Source organism: Falco punctatus (genome assembly GCF_963210335.1).
Source record: "Falco punctatus genome assembly, chromosome: 10".
Classification (NCBI taxonomy): domain Eukaryota; kingdom Metazoa; phylum Chordata; class Aves; order Falconiformes; family Falconidae; genus Falco; species Falco punctatus.
This window is the reverse complement of record NC_137590.1, coordinates 26,881,452-26,902,565: the sequence shown is the minus strand read 5'-3', so window position 1 is coordinate 26,902,565 and position 21,114 is coordinate 26,881,452.

The following is a 21,114-nucleotide window of genomic DNA, read 5'->3' as shown; positions in this document are numbered from 1 at the left end:
CCAAGCCCTGCTACTTTGATTTCAGAAAGCTAAAAAAACAACTACCTCCATGCACTTTCATGCTCTTTTCAATTACCTGATCTGCTAATAAAATAAGATAATATCTGTCACTATTTTGGAATTTCTCACTAGAGATTGTTGTATTGAATATTTCAGAGGATTTTCTAAAACTTCATCATCAGAGTGTTTCTATGAGTGATACAAGGAGCAAAAGAAGTCTAGTTTTCTAATCACTTGTGTTGTAGGCTACTGATTAAACTATTTTAAACAGTGCATAGGCATACTCCAAGCATGAAACTTTAATGAAATAGAAGTTATAATCAACTGGTGACCACAGTGTTATAAAATACTCCAAACAATAAGGAATATGGACAAAAGGATCTTTGTTTTTGTTTGTTTTCCAATTTACCGCCTTCAGCCTCCATGAAAGACCTACAAACCTCTCACTGCCTTTTTAAGATTAATGTCAGTTTAGGGAAGATCAATGATTCCTTTGCCACCAGCTAAGGGAAAAAATCTTTCATTTTTATATCCCACTTGCCAGTTTGTCACAGGTAAGAGTGAGTATGCATTTGGGTCTGATAGGCTCATAAATAAAGCAAATAGTGACTATAGCAATATACTAGGAACTGCTAAAAATGTTTTATTTTTATGTCTGCTTCTTCCCTCATTCCAACCTCAAAAATACCTCCATAGGATCTATAAATTTCAAAGAGAAGATGTGGAAGACCTCCTGCAAGATGATGTCTTTCAATTGTCATCCCTTGACACAGATTAACCTGGTACACAGCTTCACACATATTTTTGGTGGATTTTAACAGAGCTGAATAATTATTATTTCCTATTTTTTGTCTTTGAAGAGGGTAATATACTGAGTTTATCTGGGTGTTCCTCACATAAGGAATGAGCAACTTTTTCATTCATTGAGTGTAATATGGGCAACCTATAGATTTAATTGATATTTCACAACAATTGCACCAACAATGTATTCCTTTTAAATATTTAAAGTCTGATGTTGCCTGATGACAGCAATTTTTAACAGTCACGAAGAATAAATGTAAACAAGTCACTTACTCATAAAAGCAATCACCAAGGAGAAACACAAGAAAAAAAGAAGTGTTAAAAAAAAAAAAAAAAGATATACGGATGATGTCTAGTGATGGAGAGCTCACTGATGACAGTTGAACAGGACAGTTTTTCAGTCAGCCAAGGTGGAGGTTAGGGAGCATACAGCTATTTGAACAGAGAAAGTAAGAGAACAAAAGTGAGGGGTTCTGATATTATTTGTATGATTAATTAGTCCCTTAAAAATGCATGTTTGCTTTCCATGCTACATTTTAGTATCCAGCAAAAGAAGACATCAGTGATAAATAATATTTTGAAATAAATGAAGTAAGAATTTTTCCCCAAAAAAGCACCAGAAAAAGCACAAATTTTCTACATAAAATTGAAATTTTGACAGAAGTCCCTTTGAAAAAATAAATCAAGCTAGATCTCATTTCCAGAGAAGCTGCTAGAAATATCAATTAGAGGGTTTCCTACATTAGCAAATTTGTATTTTTGCATTTCTAAATTTTATGTGTCTACCTTACTCAACTGTCATCCTGCAGAACTTTTTGCTAAGATTTTTCTTCCACAACTTCTATGTTTCATGAGATGTAACTTGTTAAAAATGAAGTGCCATGTGTCTGTATAGTTTTATTTGAATCTGAGAAACAAACAAGAAAAAACCCTATCAAAAAAAAAATCAACCAACCAACCAAACCAAACAAGGGAATTCTTTTAATGCAACACAAAGAGCCTTTAATTTAATTAGATTATTCATAACAGTCAAATATCAGTCAGGAAAAGTCATTAGGGCACTGCATAGCTTTTGCACTTCTGAGTAATTGAACTCTGACTATAAGACCTGTAAAGACCACTGATTAATAAAAGTTCTGACTATACACTCTTGAAATCTACAGCAATCATTACAAACCAAGACTTGAGAAAAGACTGGACAACACAGGCAATTTCCTTCTAGCTGCTATTCTAATCCAATTTCAAATGCAGAAAAATATTAAAAAGCCACTAGGAATCAATGCTAAAACACACCTCTCAAAAGATTCCAGTTTGAACTCAGTCCAAATAAATCATATAAGCCAACTTCTGAACAACATGACTGGAAAAGAATGCACTGTTTCCCCTGTACCATTGTACAGGCAGTGTTTTCACATATGATTATTATAGTTTCTCTGCTTTGTTTCCATGTCTTATTGGAAGTTATCAATTGTGCATTGTTATATACTAAATGAAGAAATGAGATACTAGAGCTTGAGAAAATATAATCCATCTGAAAAATCATAGGTTTCAAAAACAATTAGGTACTGTGTTCAAAGATTTCAAACAGTAATATTTTTTTTACTTTCCAAATGCTTGTGTCTCTACTAATTTGGATAGTATTGCCTTAGCTACTTGAACTTTACCCTGGTGTAAAAGAAAAATGATGACAAAAGTGAGCTCTAAAGCTTTCCTAACACTTCAGGCCTCCTGAAAATGTTGCATAGTAAGCAAGAAGCTGTTTCCTCTCCTTTGGTACATAATTACTTATACACTAAAGTGAAAACATGTCACACAAAAATATTGTTTCAGGAAGCAGAAGAAGGGTTCTGAATGCTTCTGAAATCTCATTGCAAAGTCAGCACCTACCCCATGGGCAGGGATTTATTCTTCTGGAATGAGTCCACTTAACTTTCTAGCCTTTTCAGTCATGTAGAGAGGAAAACATGCCCTGCCCTTCTTCACCCTCAAAAAAGTACCTTTAGCATCATTAGATCTTTCTTATCTTAGAATAAAAGTAATTTAGGATTTTGATTTGATGTATCACTTGCGTACTTCATATATTCCCCATATGATTTTTTAATTTTTTTTTTTTTTTGGGGGGGGGGTATTTTGTTAGTAGGAAAGCTTGAAGGAATTAGTTATAAAACAGACACCTGCAAATGCCTAAGAAAACATCGAAGAAGATTTCATGAGATCTCGTGAGGAATGCTTATAAAACCAAATAGACATGAAAGAGATCCAAGAAAGTCTTCTCAGATGCAGATGAACTATTGATAAAAACAAATGTTTGAGAAACAAAGGCATTAGTTTACAAGTGATTCTGAACACCAACAAATCAATGACAAGGAAAGTAGACTCCAATTTGAATATGGCTTTTTAAATTGGAAAATTGGCCACTTATTTAAAACAACTAGGACAGCATTTTATATGTTTAAAGGTCAGTGGTTTTGATATCCTAATAAATAAGCTAACTTATGTCATCCTTGACATTTGCATGGCAGTAAGTAAACATCGTATGTTTTCAGTTTACAGAAACTTAAAGACAATGGTTCGGAAGAAGCATAGACATTTGTACTTGAAAGCAGGGAAATAACAATATAGCAATAGGTTTGCATTAGCAATAAGGAAGGCAGAGAGGAACTGTTTGTTTAGAATGAAGCCTTACACTGTTATTCAATACTGATAAAAAAAGATAGAGTAGATAAACCGAGAACCAGGCTTAAATTTGTTTATTGCTGATGGCTGGACTTCAATGAGTAGGATAAATCGTTCCTAAACTGGACATTAAATCTCAAAACCATAGAATTTAGAGAAGAAATCACAGGAAATACTTTCATCATTGGTGTCAATAGATTTTCTTACCATTTTCAGCTAAGAAAGAATTTCATTTCTTGGATATATTAATGGATAGCTGAAAACAGAGCATATGCTTTGAATTTTCAGTGTTTGGATGGTACCTTATGGGATGCTAACAAACACTTCATAGGCAGAACATAGGTTATATATCTGTTTTAAAAAAATGCTAACTGGTGAGTATTATTTCCAAGTTTTAACTTCTTTCAATTTCCTAGGCAATACACTTCACAGAATTTGTATTTCAAGAACAGAAACAACATATTTGATGGCAAATCTGTGTAAGCAACGAGTAATGTTTCAAGATCACCAGAACCATGGAATAATCATCACCAAGGAGATTTAGGCACCCATAGAAATATCATCTTTTCATGGGTCTGTACTGAACACACAGGTTCAATAATGTAATGTACTCTTTCCCACAATGCTTTCTGTGTACCTTTGGATTAAGAATGTAAGCTTTGTATTTTATTTCATATCAGAAAGACAGATGTAATATTTTTCTCTCTTTTTGCCAATTTTATCTATGCAGATGTGATGGGAGGGTATCCCTCTGTGTGTGCAGGTATCAAACCTAAGAAAGTGAGTTTGTAATATCAACTGAAATTTTAAACTCAAATAAACCAAGATAATTAATTATAGCCAACAAGGAAACCAAAATTCACATAATATATACATTTCAAACTACATTAAAAATAGTCATGCTATGTTATCACTTTTTCCACCAGATTTTGTTAATGATTACAGTCTGATTTGTAATACAAGGTTTAAGGCAAAAATAATTTTCACAAAATAGTCCAGTGCTTTGAAACTGAAAACGGGAATTCACCACCTCACTGTAAAACATATGTCCATGGAACAACTGCAATGTAATATGTCATAGGCTTCTGGGCATAAGCATGGATATCTGAGGATTGTAACATAAACAATAACTGTGAACTATAAATTTAAAATGTGATAAATAAATGCAATATTTTCCAGTGGTCCTTAAAATTGAAAGTAAATTCCCGCTCTGACTTTAGTGGGCTTTGGATTGTGCTTGGGTGTGTGGCACTCACTATTCTTTTGAGTATGCTTATAGTAGATCTCCCTAAGGGGAAGAATTGGGGATAAAGATTTTAAAGACATAAATAATATAAACCCATGTCAGAATTTAGAAGTGACAAGCAATACACTGAAAGTATCAAGACAATTAGTGAAGTGGAGAACATTCTCAGGAACCTGATATCTCAGCATCATCTCAAAGTAAAAAAAAGTGCTGAAGTCTATGGTTTCCAAGTTTTTGTATGGAATTTTAAATGGCATTTCCTCTCAATATTTATTTTAATTGCTTATGAATTTTATACCATCTATGGAAAAATGAATGTAAAATCCACTATTATTCTAGCCGTGTATTAATCATTCACAGATGGTACTGTACTGTAAATGAACTATTGTCTGCACAGCACAGCTACTGAAAAGAGGAAAAAGGTCATTAAAGGACACATTGGCTTCCAGAATGTGAGAAAACATGAGAGGGTGCAACATATCCGTCATCTGTCTACAGCTACACCTTAACTGGCAAGTAGTAAAATAAAACTAGAGCAGAACATAGAGCAAAAATAATCAGTGTGGAGGACCCAATTTCCATTTTACGCCTTTTGAGACTTCTACTTTGGACAAGCTGCAGTCTGGTCCTGGAGGCTGAACACCCCAGGAACTGGTTGGAGTGTGTTAGACTTGTTCTTATAATGTATTATCCAGTTCAATTTCATCCAAAAGTAATCCAGGTCAAGCACTCTAAGGCTGCTTCATATTATGAACAAAAGCTCAGTAGAGTGGGGGCAAATGGGAATTTCAAAGGCATACACTTGATCAAAAATCCATACAGGAATAAAACTCAAAGATGGAAATAAGAAAAAAAAAAAAAAACAACACACGTCTAATCATTGCAACGAAATTCCAAAAGAAATTATGCGAGTACAACGTGAAAGTACTAAGTATGGCTCAGTACAAAAGAAAGTAATCTGTCATTTAATTAAGGGAATTGATTGACAGAGATAGAAGAGATTAGAGCTACAATGATCATGTCATTTTTCAAAAACTCGATACCAAATTGTTGAATACACATTTTTTTCTTTCAAATAACACATTTATATAGCTGGACATCAACAGCAAAACTGCTAGACATAAAAGAGAAACACTCAGGATGACATGAAGAGGGAAATAGTTCTCCTGCCTTATGCAAACATTTGAGATGTTACATTAAAGCCAGATTTATAATTTTAAGGGTTTTAGCCAAAAGCTGTTAAGAGAATTACTACCTCGCATTCCCAAAGTTGACATAATTTTGTTTAGAGTACTCAGGAACCTGAGGTTTAAAAGCTTAAGTTCATGCTTAGAATGGGAAGCCGCAGGCTTTTTTACTGGACTATCCAAATCTCAGTGAACCACATTAGCCCCTAGCCTACTGTGAGTTTTGTGGGGTGAGGGAATGTAGTATGATACCTTCTCTTATATTGATCTAATTTGATCTAAAATTCTGCCTTACAGGAATGAATGGCTGCAGTTATGCCAGACTTGTTTATTTGAAACGAATCAACATTTTCCAGTCAAGCCAGACAGTGAGAAGAAAAATTTCCAAACTAAAGCCTGATACATATGCACTAGTCCATTCCTCTGTATTTACTGACAGATAGTATGTGCTACTATTACTAAACATTACACAAGCATGTAAAAAGACTTCTTTAGAAATCAGGAGGCAGAAATATATCAGCCTGAACACAAGTTAGCTAATTTAAAATATAAATGTTAGTATAGAGACAGATTCCTAACAGCTTCCCCACAAATGGAGTTTAGTAACCTGTTCTGAGATGCAATGCCTTCAAATCAGACTCATCACTAGACAATCAACTAACCTAGTGCCTGGAATATAGCCATTGATTCAGAGTGCCTTCAAATATTCCCCAGTATTAAGCCAATTATGACATTCTCGCCAGCAAATCTACTCCAGTTTTTTTCCGGCTGGAGCACAGCAGACAAGGCACGTACCCACGCTCCCCTTCCCTGGAGCACCAGCAGCCAGGCACCACATGATGTGACTGACAGACTCACCCCATCTTCTGCTTTAAATACTGGCACTGTTAGCTGTACTCACACACTCATATTATCAATTACCTCCAGCCACAGCTCTAAAGATCAGACAGAATCACCACATTATCAGTTTTTACCACTAAGCACTGATCTATTTAACAATGTTTCTGAAAGATAATCTGTACAGTGTAGATTCAGAACTATATGTTAGAGGAAAGAGTCAAGGAGCATAGCAATACATCTTAGATTTCCACTGAATGTTTAAATATTTTTTAAAAATTACCTTTTTATCATGTTTCAGCTATGTAACATTTCCTTTGGTACCTTTTCAAAGCAGTCATGCATGTGAACAGCTTTCAGATAGCCGTCCAAGCATATGTTGTGTTCGTTCAAAAAAAGAGAAAAAGCCTTATAAATAATGTTTTCATTTTTTCTTTTTTCTTTTTACGATTTTTTTAGAAATGCTTTTCCTCTGCATCTCCATGAAGGCATCAGTGTGCCTCATTTACAAGATAAACTGAATATTTTACAACATCTTGGATCTCCTGTTTATATGAAATGGTCGTTGACTGAGTCCAAAAGATGCAAGCCATATTCTGGAAAATGAGCTCTGAATGCATAGGTTAATGTCCAGGCAAGCAGACTTTTCAAAACTTAGAACACTTACCCATCTCGGGTACAAAACTGATAGCTCTTGGGAGCTGTGTAATTGAGAAGACATTTGCAGTGTTCAGCTTCTTTATTTGCCCGGATTGGTCTACAAAATACACAGAAGTATTCAACGTATGGATCTGTATGCCGAATATATCAGCAGAAGATGCTTACTACCTTACTGCACACACTACTGTCATATGAAACCAATTTTTTTACAGATGACTGAAACTATCGGTAAAGCTGAATATAAATTTCCATGAGGCTGCATAAATTGGTGTTGTTCCAAGTACCTCCCCTTCGGTTATAAATCTCTATAGATAGCCAGTATTCCTCTTTTGAAAGAGACTAAGCTAACAAAAAAATAAAATAAAAAATCATGCATGCCAATGTTTTGATAACAAAAAAAGAAAAAAGTTGGTGCAAAACTCATAACATCTTAGATTTACACATATGACTTCTCTAAGGACTGTCGTATTAAAGTTCTGGTATGATGATAAAGCACTTGTGTCCAAACTTCTACACTATGACATAAAGTGGCCAAAGATCCCTCTGGCTTGGTACCACAAAGCTCCAGCAGTGGCTCAAAAAGACCCAGACGATACTAAAGAACAGGGAAAGTTTACATAGCATTCCTTCCTCAAAATAACCCCTCCATAATATAGGGGACTGGAAAAGTGTCTTTGGATACTATAACCTTTCTGGATTGTTATGCTTTAACGTATGTATTGAAAACTGTAAATACCTACTGGTTTTCTTTATGAAATAAAAAGTTAAACTTGCAAAAATAAACGCTGACCTCTTTTGTTTGGTCTCTGATACTTCAAACTGCATTTACTTAACTTATAGTTGAAGTTTTTCATCACAGGTATTGGGAGAGTCTAACTTAAAAATACAGCCAAGGATCTCATCCAGCCATTATAGCCAACTCCTTCGCTTGGGAACAGTAATAAAGTCAGTAAGATCATAGAACCTGCACACGCAAACCAATGAATTTGCTCAATGGAGAGAAAAAAAGAAAAAAAAGAAAAAAAAAGGAAGAAGAAAAAGAATTTCTATGTACCCCTCTACTGAAATCAGAGGAAAACGTGACCTCAGGCATAATGCTGCTGTTCGAAGGTGTTGATACACAACCTTGCACATTTCATGAGTTGATGTTTCAATAAAGCAGCACAACCAACAGCTCACTTTACCATAGCCCACTTTTATCTCATGCAAGACTTCTCTCCTTTTTACCCCAAGCCAAGGGAAAACTAAGAAACCTAGGTAGGCAGGTATTTAGAATGGTAGTGGGAAATAAAGCTGAGTGCCTTATACTACCTTTTGAGCGTAACAGCATAAAATGCATAATTGCATTTGCATACATAGGCAAAGGAATAAGAAAACAGTCAAAAATCAAGCAAAAGTAATCAATCATGAAAAATAAACAAGAAACTACTATAGTACCAGAACAAGTGGACAGAGAAATTAAGTGTAGCTTATTCTTTGCAATAGATTATATATAGCATTATCTTTGCTAGGTTCCATTTTAAACAATGCTAATTAATTATGCATCATCTAATTTAACAATGCCTTTTAGTAAGAAAAAAAAGGTTAAAGACTGCAGATTTAGTGCTGCTAGAATGCATGTAGATGGAAAACACTGAAATATTGTGTATAGCAAACTGCTGCAGCTATTAATATAATCTCTGAAGGGTTACAGATCCTGTCTTTTAAGCAAAAATATCAGTGACATTTGGAACTGTTTAAAACTGCAGACTGACAGAATGGGGACATAAAAACATACAGCTAAAGAGAATAGATGCAGTGATGTTATACACATCTACTTGCTATACTGATATTTAAAATATATCCCTTGACGTGTATTTTTTCTCTATTTTTGCAAATTAGTTTTCTGCAAAATGCCTGCTATAATTCAAAAGAATGATAATTGGACTTATTTTTAACATTAAAAATAAGCCCTTTAATGTTTCTTCATAGTGTGAAGTTTTCTTCTTGTAAATTGTAAAGCTATCTGTCAGTTGTCAAAAGTACTTTAAAGTCTTTAAAAATTAAAAGTATTTAAAGTCATGAACGTAAGGTAGTTTGAGAGATTTTTACATTCCTGAACTTCATCCATTATGCACCAAATTGAAAATATTCTAGCAGCAGTATATTCAGTAGAAAAAAGACGGTCAAAATAAATAATTGTCTCTTATTGTGCAGGGACATTTCTCAATACCTGCTATTTACTACGGTTAGTACCGTTCATATTACATAGTCCCTGAAATATAAAGCTTATGATGTATAGAGATGGATTTTATTATCACACCATTCCCATTTCTCCCTAAAACCAAGAGTAGCTCAGGGAGATGGAGGGTTGGTGTAACAAGTGAATTAGACCATCTCAAGCTACAGGTATTCACAAAGCAGCAGAAACGGACAAGTTAACTCTCTCATAAATTCAATTATTTGACATTTACTGCTTTCTCTCAGCTAGCTTGCCTCTGCTGAAATAGATAGTCCTTCTACTCAGGAACAACAGATATCAGCATGTTGTAATTTCTATTTAACTGTTAGGAAAATTAACTTATGAAATCTGAAGTTTTAAAACCAGGATTGAAGCCAAGGCCTTCTTATTGTCAACAAATCTCAAATGTAGTATTTGAATGTAAACCTGCACCTTGAGGCCATCTTTTTTTTCTTCTAATGATAATCTGCCTTATGATTACAGTGGCATTGCCACTACCACAGACAGCCCCTGTAATCATTCAGGAAAAGTTTACAATGTGTTTTGCATTCATTTTTAGCGTTTTTATTTTCTCTTTTTGGAAAGTTTGCTTTTTTCCTGTAAAAGCAATACTTCATAACTAAGCTTAGAAAACCCTTTACCACAGATATTTATTTGAAAGTTGTCAGGGAAACTGGAAGAATGAGAGGAATTTGAGGCAAAGAGAATGCAGCTAAGTACAACAATGCCATCTCACTCAAAGTAAACACAAGTAAAAGCCAAGACCAAGGAGAAAATGCCAGCTGCAATTATGTTAAAAACCTAAGGAAGAAGGGAGTTACAAGAAAGTATTATAGAACTAATTAAAATAAATTTTAAAATTTTTGATCAAAAAAAATGGAAGGACAAGCACAAACTCCAAGTCGTAAGACAAATAAAAAGAGTCAAAGAATCATCATTCTTCCCTTCGGAGATTTCCATTATTGTTTCAAGACATCCTTACTCCTAATGAAAATACAAGAATGTTTCCAGCTGTCACATACGCTCTTTTAATAAAGAGCCTAGATTAAGGGGAAATTGGAATATAACAGAAATGTACATCAAAAGGCGGCTGATATCACCTAGTCATATCTCACTCCATTTTTTGGCTGCTACAGATCCTTGACAGTAAAAGCATCTTGATCCCTGCTATTCAATGCATTGTACAAAGTAAAATGTCCCAGATTAATTGGCTTAATTTACTTGTTTACTGAAATCTGCATCTGTAACGTATCTGGATGAAAGGTAATGGACTGTGACATGTAAAAAGACACACGAGATAAACCTAATGGTTCTTTCTACTTTTGAACTATAAACAGGAATAGTCTAATCATCACTGTTTACAGGGCTTACTTAACAATACTTCAGTAGCACATATTTCAGACTACTAGCAAAGTGTAACTACAGGTATTAAAAGTTAAAATTAAAACATAAGCTAACAATAAGTAATACTTCAAGTTTAGAACTACAAATGAATCCTATACACTTTGAAACAGGCAGCATAGATACTAGCAGAACTGTCATAATCTTAAATAAGGAAAACTTGTGTTTTGCTCATCGATCGCTGTCTCTTGTTTCCCCTTTCTCACAGTCTAACCAGTGCTTAAAACAACTTTTTGGCACCTTTTTTTTTGTTTTAGTATTCTCATCAATTTTCTTTCAGATTTCCTTTGATTAACTGTACTTAGCAGCCACTGGGGTATATATTGAACAGAATGTCATTTTTACCTTCCTGCTCACATCACCCCACCTGAAGAATTTTTCAGGCACAGATTTGTTTCTGCACATCCGTAAAAATGAGACAGACAGGGTAAGGATCTGCAGTGATGTAGATAAAGCATTCAGCCTATTCGCCAATAATTTATTTAAAACAACAGCAAAACTTATTTTATCTCTGTGACTTTAACACCAAGACAAAAGCATTTAACTAGCTATATACATATTCTACAAATATACATATTCTTTAAGCATCTACTTTCATTTTCTTATAGTCAATAATCAAGAAACAAGTATGTAATTATGAAAAGTTAGTATTTGGATATTCAGTACAACCAGTAAGAACAATTAATTGAAGAGAAACTATAAGGCACTAATTAAGATCTACTTTTTTGAAGTAACTGACAGTACAAATGCTTCTCCTGAATTTCTGTGGGACTGTTTAAAAATTCATCAAAGCACTTCCACATAACGTTGGGCTTTGAAATATATAATCAAACCCAGTGTTAGTACTAATCTCCCTGCCCATTTTTAGCTTGATTGCCTAAGGAAGCAAAGATAATGTGATCACCCTCTATGCCAGCCTCCCTCTTCCAGCCCCTACACTTTCAAAACTGTTGACCAGTTTCCTTCAAAGACAGAAAAGTGTTAAAAGGTTCAAAAATAACTATTTCCTTAAGTTTGACAAACTTTTCAAGGAACAGAAGAGAGAAATTATTGCTTTTTCTGGGAGAAACCTGGACTTCATATATTTTGTTTTATCAGTAGCTGAGGAGACAACCAGCTTCCACAAAGCTGCAGCACACACTGCCACATGCACAGTTTCTTGGAAGGTGCAGGGGTACCCAGTGCTCCCGTTTACAAAGACACACTCATTAGATCAGCATCACCTAGCTCAGCAGCTCAGGCACAATCTTGTCTACTTATAAACACTACAGAAATCACTTTCAGTTAAAAAGTCCAGGCCAAAACATTTTAGATCTTCAGCTGTTATTGAGAAACCCAATGTTGAGTCAGGGTTTGAACTTTATAAAAGCTTCATGTAGATATATAATAATGCTGTAGACTAAACTACATCATGAGATGCAAATATCTTTTATCTTGTTGTCAGTACCTGAAAGTTTGTGAGGTGAGTCTATCTTTGTCTCTGTTATCTTCATATTTGTTTTGTCAGGTATTTAACTGAAAATGTAGCTAGGTAGAGAAAAAAGAAGCAACTCATTTTGTGCACAGCACTTCTGTAAAGACAGCCAACAACAATTTTAGAACTGTCTCTTCTCTAGAAATAACCCTACACACACAAAAAATGTACTGGAAAAAAAATGTAAATTCCACAGGACGAAAATTCATCCCTGTTTCCACATATCAATATAACATAAAAACTCATCATCTCTTAGATGGAATTCCTGCAAACCATGCAATTCAGCTACCACACATTAGCTTTTCACTGCATTAATACCTTGAAGCAGGCACTTGAAGGCAAGCACAGCTGCCTTGGGTGTTTGATAAACAAATTTTTTTAGCAGGACAGGAGGAAAAGTATGGTTTAGGTTTTAGGGGACAGTTGCTTTACTTTATAGGGGTTCTCAAAATTTGGGCATCATCTTTGTAGTTTTTGCAGAGCAGACAGACAACCAAACAATCTTTCAAAACACTTTTACCTATTTCACTTTCGCCATTAATCTACTGAAAACTCAACAACAGGAATAACCCTTGGCTCAAACTGAAAACCACCACAGAGAGGACTCTCCACTGTAATGGAGTGGAAGAACTGAAGATACTTGTACATTGTCCAACATTTAACACAGCTGTAATACTTAATAAAATACTAATAGCTTGATGGAGTTAATAACATCCATATTTTCAGAATTAAACTCTTGACTGAGGTCAGGAGTGCTTGGGTTCTACCTTAAATAGTCACTCATTGCTCATTTAAAAAACAGTTATCTACCCTGTAAAAACTTACAGATTAGCTTTTGGTAGAAAACTGCGTTAGTTGCATTTTTATATAATTTGTGTTCCACAGAAGCTGCCTGAAACTGTTTGCAAGGTGACTCATGTCTGGTTTTCATTGGAATTGGCACATATCAGCTGCCTTAGCTGAAGCAACAAAGACGACAAATGAAAGACAGGTACACAAAGGAGGAACTTCTCTGGCTCTGACATTCTTTCCTGAATTCCAAGCATTAAGGGACCAAATCTTATGAAAACAAAAAACACCGAGTTCATAAAATCTGTCCACTTTTAGCTTCAGCTTACTACACAGCTGTGTCCATTAACATCCCATAGAGTATAAAATGGGACTTGTGGTCAGAGTGACAGTGCTACATGACAAAGCTTTTTTATCCAAACAGAGATTTCCTCAGCACACTTGTTCAGGTAAGCATTGCCAATCAGTTCAGAAAAGTTTATCCAGACATAGCACTACTGACAAGAACACAGTAAAATTTTTCACCCTCAGGAACTTGCCTGTGACTGGCAGCTGATGAAAGACTTTGTGAGAATTACCAAAGCAACACGTATTCTGTGTGGCAATCTGCCCCTTTCATGTTGTACTGAAATAAACCAAGAACTCAGTATGTTTCCACAGAATGTATTATACTTTTTCATTTAAAATTTAACTTTTTCATAAGCTTAGATTTATAGCTATAGGTTTATGCAACTTTCCTGTCAACAATCTGCACAAAGTTAAAGCGTAATACACTTCCATGTCCAAAGTATTGAAGTGACAATAAAAAGATGTACTACTTTTTGTCACCTACTCCTGAAAAGTATATGCTTTGACTTGGTAGAACAGCTGTAGCAAACTGTGATTGCTGATGTATGAAATGAGAGCGTTTGCTCCATGAACAAAGAGAAAACAGAGAGCCCTGCAAGTTCCCTGCTCTGCCAAGCTATTCACTGGGTACAACACAGAAAAAGTAACATGACTTTTCAGCAACATTTTAAATTAATAGTTTTCATTTTAAATAACATCGTCTATTTCTGTCAGAGTTAGTCATTTAAGGTTTTCACAGCCAGCCTCAGGGTAGCTCCAGTTCTGAAGACCCTACTCAGGCAAAACAGGATTCTGTTTCAACAAGGACTTTATCTTCCACCCTGAAACACTGAGTCCCACCGCTACAGCCACGCTATATCATTATTACATGAAACATCCATTCTACAGTACTAGACTGTCTTACTGTCTAGTATGAGTAAAGCTGCAGGTCTAGGCCATTTGTATTTTGCCTTGCCCTACTTCAAAAGATTTCAATCAGAACTTGAATATTGCCTTCTGATATGAACGTGAAAAAATGTCTGAAGCCATCTGAATTAAATTTGGCACAAAACATTACTCTGAAAGTATTATTTAACTAGTTTTAGCCTACAGCAAGGTTTTACAGCCAAACTATAAACTCCCTAATAATAAGATGCCTAATAAAAGTGCTGACAGACCATTCACAGCTTCAGCCGTGCTCATTAAAATGCACTAGAATAGAACATTCTCAGGATGACAGATTCTCAGTGCTGAGGAACACCTGATATCTTGATAAACATGAGCATCTCAGCATGTGCACTACATACTTTTCCTATCTGGACAGAATGTAATTACATTACTTTCTGTAAAAGTAATGACTTTGGCACTGAATATTAATGACCTGTTTAGTAACTAACATAAAATCATATCCTACCTCTACAGAAGAACATGAAACCTTAACCAACATTTCCATAAAAATTAACATCAAAGGAATACTTTTACTGAAGGATTTTGTAATGGATTGCTTTGCCTTAGGGCTTTATTTTCTCTGGGTTTCCTAACTCCTTTTTTTCATAAATCTGTTTAATTTTGAAAATAGGCCCATTTGTTACAGCATTTCCTTCTAATCATAAAAGCTATTCCGCTGAAATAGTGGGAAAGGACATAAGTATTGTTTTCTTGTCTAAAAGTCACATATTCAAGCATTTGGGATACACAAAGGAACTTTTGTACTTGGCCCCAGGAATAAGAGAATAGCATCCATTCTTGGATTAGTAGACTGCAGACAAAAAGGCTGGGAGGATTTCAGTTCCTATGGAGGGGATTTCCTGAAAAGCAGCAAACAGAAGCCTCATAGATGTTTGAAAGTTACGAAATTATTACAAAATTTGAAAACCATAGCATAGTTTATGCTTTTGCTTAACCCAACCTCCTCCTCAGAGCAGGGCTAACTGCTAAATCAGCCTGCCTAGGGCCTTGTCCTGTTAAATTCTGAGTGTCTCAAGGAAGAAGGTCCTATGCCCTCCTTTGGGTAAGTCTGTGGGAGATTCAGACCCACATTTTTCCCCTTCAAACCACAGAGGTGGCTCCTAATCCTCTTGGAAATAGCTCTGACATACATGTAATCACTAAACATTTACTGGGCTCTAGTGTAAGGGCTAAGCAAAGCACCTACATGAGAGCACAGACCCAGCTGTCCTGCTAGTTCCAATGACTGTGAGCCGTTTGTATTACACCACAACTTAATAAAATGCAAGATACATTGGAGCAAGAACTGGAAACCCAACCTAACTCCTGGAATTGACGGCCAAGACACCACTCTCTGGAACCATACCTAATGCAATCCCTTCACACTGGTAAGTGTTATTTTATTCAGAGCAGAATGTAACACAAGAGGAAGTCTACTGACTCCTGAAATTAATTTCCTTCAGTCACAAATCCCTCCCACATAATGATTACCTTAAATCAGAAATGGAAGTTTGATACAAAGCCTTGCTGGCAGGACACTGTTCAGAAAAGTGCTTCAATCCAATAATATGAAAGGTAGAAAGAACAAAAGAAGAATACTGACTAAAGAGCACAGGTAAGAGATTACAACTTGGATTTTAATGGAGTTAAATGAATTATTTAATCAAAATGTAAAAAAAATTAATATATTTTATATTATAAATCTTTCCTGATTGCTAAAAAAGCTTTTTTTATTATTTTTAATTGCCCACAAAACATCTGTTTTCCAGCATGAAAACATAATTTGTCATAGCAATCATTGATCTCTACAGAGCCTCTAATGGGACTGGCAGTCACAGAACCACACAATTTTCAACATCCATAATGCAGCTGCGGGAAATAATTCTGCTTTTAGAAGGCACTCTAGCCTGAAGTAGCAGGTTATTTGAAACTTCATTTCTTGATGGGAAATAGGTGTAACATACAAGGATCCAAGCTGTCAGTACTCAAACCACTGTTTTTTTCAGTTTGGGTTTGGTTGGTTTTTGTTGGCTTTTTGTTTTTTTCCTTGAAGAACTGAGTGACATGTGCAACAAGTTTTTTTTAAATCAAACAAGCAGTCTTTGCTGCTCAGGGATGGCTTCTAGATGCCTGGATCCACTACTGTCTGGTGCCTGTGCTACCACCTTTCTGCAGATCAGCAAGCTTTCCATTTGTTAACTACTTCTCCCTTATAATGACTCATCTTTTCATAGCTGTTTAACTAGATCATGTATCAGATGAGGAAAAATTACAGAGTAATAAGAGAAAATTATAAAATGCTATAAACAGATATGTTACAGAAGAATCAGAGAAATTACACCCTCATACCTTGTCAGAAAAGTGTCTAAGAATGCTAGTTGTCTCAGACCAGATCTTCAGGCACTATTGTGGGTTTGCTTGCCTTACACATCTCTTCTCACAGTCTTAAATTCTTGGATGTTTCTAAGAAAACCTATAGATGTCTTACGGAGCCTTTGCCAGTGTCCAGGAAAGCATTTTATGCCCTTTCTATGCTCTGTGATACAGTTTGTGAAATCTCGCACATTTCTGACCTTTTCTACAATTCTTTGTTAGAAATTGGAACATTTTTTCCTATAGAACACCAAGTACCCCAAGGATTTAGCCCCTTATTACCCTGTTAATTGCCTATTACAGAATTTAGTTCCTTTTAGCATATTTTCTGAAAACCTTCCCACTATTTTCTCAGAGCTCCTTTGCCAGGAAAAAAATAGGAGACTTCTGCTGGACTGTCTGCTTTTTGCAGCCTGAGATCTTAACTGCAAGAGATTTTACATTCAGCAGACTCAGTTACGTGTTATCGGGTGTCAATTGTTCTTTGGTCCCAGCAATTCTTTCAGATTTTACTCAGAGCGAGAATCATCAATTCAAAATCAGAAATCTTTCTATCAAAGCTGTGAAACAGCTGAAAAATATTCTGGGCAAATGTGAACACCACTGTAAAAACAGGAATCTTACACCCTTTGGGAAAACGGTCAATAAAGGAAACAAAACCTCAGGCTGCTTATTTATTCCATAAATAAAATTCATTAAAGTCTTAAACTCCCACCACAGAGAATCACCTCTGTAATTCACATTAACCGAAGTCGAACAATCTACTTATTTAAATGTATTTGCAACTGCATCTTAACCAGCTTTTTCTTTCATTATGAATTTTTGATCTTAACACACTTTTTAATGACAGTCACCCATCTCTTTTGTTAAAAAATGGGGGGAAACACACACACACACCCCCCAAAAAAAAGCTGGAATTTCCACCCTATCTGCAACAGACACACTTTTCCATGTGGCAACTTCACAAGGAACAACTTCTCAGTTTATCAGACAGATCTTGAATTAAAAAAAAAAACAACAACCAAAACCTAAACAAAACCAAAACAAACCCACAACAAAAAATGATGCTGCAATTCAATTTCCAGTTGATGCAGTGCTGTTCTCTCTGACCCAGAATTTCAGAGCATCAGATAATAACCCAAAGCCATAGCACAAAATCTCTCTATTGGTCTAGGAAAAAGGAGTGGTAAATTAGTATGCCTTAGGGACAGATAAAACTGTAGCACAGCAAATAAAAGCAGCAAAGGCAGGCAGGTAAGTATGATCAGGTGAACAGGTTTGCTTACAGTTTTCTAAGACTGGGCAGCCCCCATTTTTATAGACCTTAGGTCAAGGTTAGAGAAAAAAAGACATAGAAACTTGGAGACAATATGTCAAACTATAAGGGTGCATTGTATAGAAAGTTAACAAAATCAGAAATGACCTATTAGCATTGAAACATGTGGGACTTTTGAAAATCTAATTTAGCTTGAGAATAATAGCTTGAGAACCCCCTCAGAACACTTGTTTCAGAGGTGTCACCATTTCAGTGGATCCAGAGACAGATGTCTGTTATTAGACAACTGTTAGATTCTAATACTTTATGTTGTGTGGTATTTGCCATATGAGAATGCTGAAATTCTCCAGTTACTCATTAGACAACAGCATATGGTCCTACAGAGGCAGGCATTTGTTAAAAACTCACTTTGAGACTGAGATTCCTCCTCCACTATTGTTCTGTTGCATGCCAAATATACAGAGGTTATTTTCTGATTAGTAGAAAATGTCTTTTCCAAACAATACTTCATATTACTAGCTACCAAAACATCCTGTCTACCTTAACTGTAATGTACCTTGTACCTCAAGTGTCCTGCTCTGGAGTACTTTGAACAGTAAGAGTAAAGCAGCAAGCCTGTATGTAGGATTACTGTCTGTGGGAATAGAATATCTGTTGATTTGCCAACATACTTTCATATTTAAATTAATACAATTTACCTAAGAATTTCTTACCATTCTTTTGTTGATCCACATATAATCTGAAGAATTACTGAATGGTGGATTTCTGCTGCACATACCAGGTTGAAACCATCCTTCCTGAAAGTCTATCCTATTATTTTACTTATCAAAAGATAAAGCATTAATCCAGTTGAAATAAAAATCTCCTTCCAAATCCTAGGGTTCATATATCGGTACACAATTTTTAATATACTGAACTTGAAAATACAGGAACATGAGGATATCCCTGTTTGGTTGGAGCAGTGTCCCTCCTTGGCCATCACCCTGTCTCCATAAGTGGCACAGGCAATGCTACCTAGGGGAAATTATGCAAGCCCAGTCTTTTTATTCTGCCTCTTCCACACTTCCCTGGCATCTTATTGGATGAATGATACTTGAAAGTACATCCCTGCCTGTTCATTTAGTATCTCTATGGACATGTTGTCCATGAATTTGAATCCACCTCCACATCCTCCTTTGACAATACATTTCAGAAGTTTGAGAAGTGCTTTCTTCTATGCTTTAAACCAAACTCCTAATAGTTTCATCAATACATTGTAGATCAAACATTGTAGGGTTTGGGAAATAATAGCTCTGTGTTCATTTTACCCATGACCTTCAGAATCTTGTGAACATTGATCATATCAACTCTAAACCTTATTATCTCCCAGCTGCCTTTTTTTTCAGCCTTGTCTCTTCCATGTAAGGTGACTGCTCTGTTCCATTATTCATTTTGGTTCCCCTACACAAATATATTGTGAAAATCATTCTCTATACACACAGACATAAATAATGTTGACTTTCCTCAGCAGCTCTTGATCAAGACTCAACTTCAGTGCTTGATAAAGATGGAGATTAATTCTGCTAAACCTAGCCTTGATCCTCATCTATTTACCATGTAAGGCATAACAAGAAGTATTTCAGGGTCATAGAGCTCAGGTCAGGAGAACCCTGGAAATTTTAAGTCTGATACCCTTTTGCTACTGTTTTCAGCAGGAAAAAAATAAAACTATCTTATGAAAAATGTCATCTGGTTCTTCCTTTATTCAACACAGAATTCTTTGTTTAGTTCCCTGAATCACTAACATTTTGACTAAGATATTTCAATTTAACAATAAATATTTTACAAAAAACTGACTAAATTCACCACATTTCCTTTGTTCAGAATGTTTTTTAGGAGAGAAAGACACCAGGTCAGTCTTACATAAACTACATTTTAATAAATGTATGCTGCTTTCCAATCCCTTTTCCTTTATGAAGGTTTTCAATTATTCTGTCTTTCAAAATTTCTCTGAAAATACTACATGTAGATCATGTCAGAGGACTACTCTAGAAAGTGCTACATGTTCCCCTGGGCCCCAAGGTGTTAATTCAGTTCAGCCCCGGTCCTCTCTGCTACATGCATTTTGCCAGTGGACAGCAGGACAGGGCTGCTACGTCTGCAGCATCCGAGGTCAAGCTGAGAGATCAGGCAAGGTGAGGATCAACAAGGTGAAAGGGTGGGCACAGGCTTCTGACAGCACCAGGGTACCCAGGGCCCTGACAGTCCAGAGATCTTTGCTCCAAGCAGGTATGAGCCAAAGGGCAGCAGCTGCATTTTACAAGGAGCTCTTGCAGTCCCCATAAAGGAAGAGCAGGAGAATACAGGAGAGAGTAAATGCTTTTCCACTAATACTGTCTCAATTCTAAACTTGAGAACATCACAAGTATTTCTTACATCAAGAACTGTGGATACAGCATAATATATAATCCTCAAGAACTCAAGGTCATTTATATTTGAGGGCTAGCATCTTGGGTTTATTCAATTTCAGAGGACAATTATTTTTTTTTTCCCCACAAATGGTATTGACACCTTTAAAATTGGGGAGAATTTGAACTTCTGGTTTGCTTTATAAAAAGGAGCTCCCCATTTAAAATGCCGTGATTACGGATCTGTCACCATACAGTTTTACACAAGGCTTTCCACAGTGCATGTAGTTCTAGCTTCAGAGAAAAGATTTCAGACATTTTTCCATTTTCCCAGTTCTGTTTATTTATTTTTTGAATATTTGATTTGCTCTTCTCTTCACCACATATTACTAAAACCTAAAGTTCATTTTAATTGCATAAAAACAAATCTGGTGGTTCTGTCAATGGCCCCCAATAAGGCCTCTATTTCATATCATCTCCAGAAAACATTCTCATCATACACTATAATTTG